The 609-nt window shown below is 39.2% G+C and overlaps 1 non-coding gene across 1 annotated transcript; it reads right to left on the bottom strand.

Annotated features, from left to right (window-relative positions):
- Positions 1-333: 333 nt before the first annotated feature.
- On the bottom strand, positions 334-415 carry TRNAS-GCU. Its single transcript has one exon. It is a non-coding gene; the product is annotated as a tRNA-Ser (tRNA).
- Positions 416-609: the final 194 nt, after the last annotated feature.

The following is a 609-nucleotide window of genomic DNA, read 5'->3' as shown; positions in this document are numbered from 1 at the left end:
CATGCCCTTTATCGGTTTGTAAAGAACTTGAAATTTATTTTTTAGGTTGATTTTGAATTGTTTTTATATCCCATGCCCTTTTTCCGTTTTGTAAAGAACTTGAAATTTATGAGGAAGGTGTTGTATGTCTTTTAAAGTGTGCAACATTTATCTTTTTGTTGCAGTTCGATATCTTGAAACCTCTAAAATTAAAATTGGGTCATGACACATCCAACATGGATTGGAGATGAGAACGAAGCATTCCTTATAATAAGGACCTGAATTAACGGGCAACCGAGGACAATATCTTTTAGCGGTGGCCTTTGGCAAGTACAAAAAGAAATATGAACTTTACGTCGCCTGAGAGATTCGAACTCTCGCGGGGAAACCCTATGTACTTAGCAGGCACACGCCTTAACCACTCGGCCAAAGCGAATTTTTTGTTTTAGAAACAAATCTCGAAGACGCACTACGGACAACAAAGGTAGTTGTTTAATGAGGAATCAGCTAGATCTTTGAGACCTACACAATTGTTAGAGCACAGTAAAGGGTAAGCCCGAACATCTTATAGACCAAAGGAAAGTCGTGGAAACCCAGTAGAAGAATGAAGCGACGGCAGCCTACAAGTAG

This window comes from Cucurbita moschata, unplaced genomic scaffold (genome assembly GCF_002738365.1).
Source record: "Cucurbita moschata cultivar Rifu unplaced genomic scaffold, Cmos_1.0 Cmo_Scf01897, whole genome shotgun sequence".
Lineage (NCBI taxonomy): Eukaryota > Viridiplantae > Streptophyta > Magnoliopsida > Cucurbitales > Cucurbitaceae > Cucurbita > Cucurbita moschata.
The sequence above is the reverse complement of the archived record's forward strand: the minus strand, read 5'-3'. Positions and strand labels throughout refer to the sequence as shown.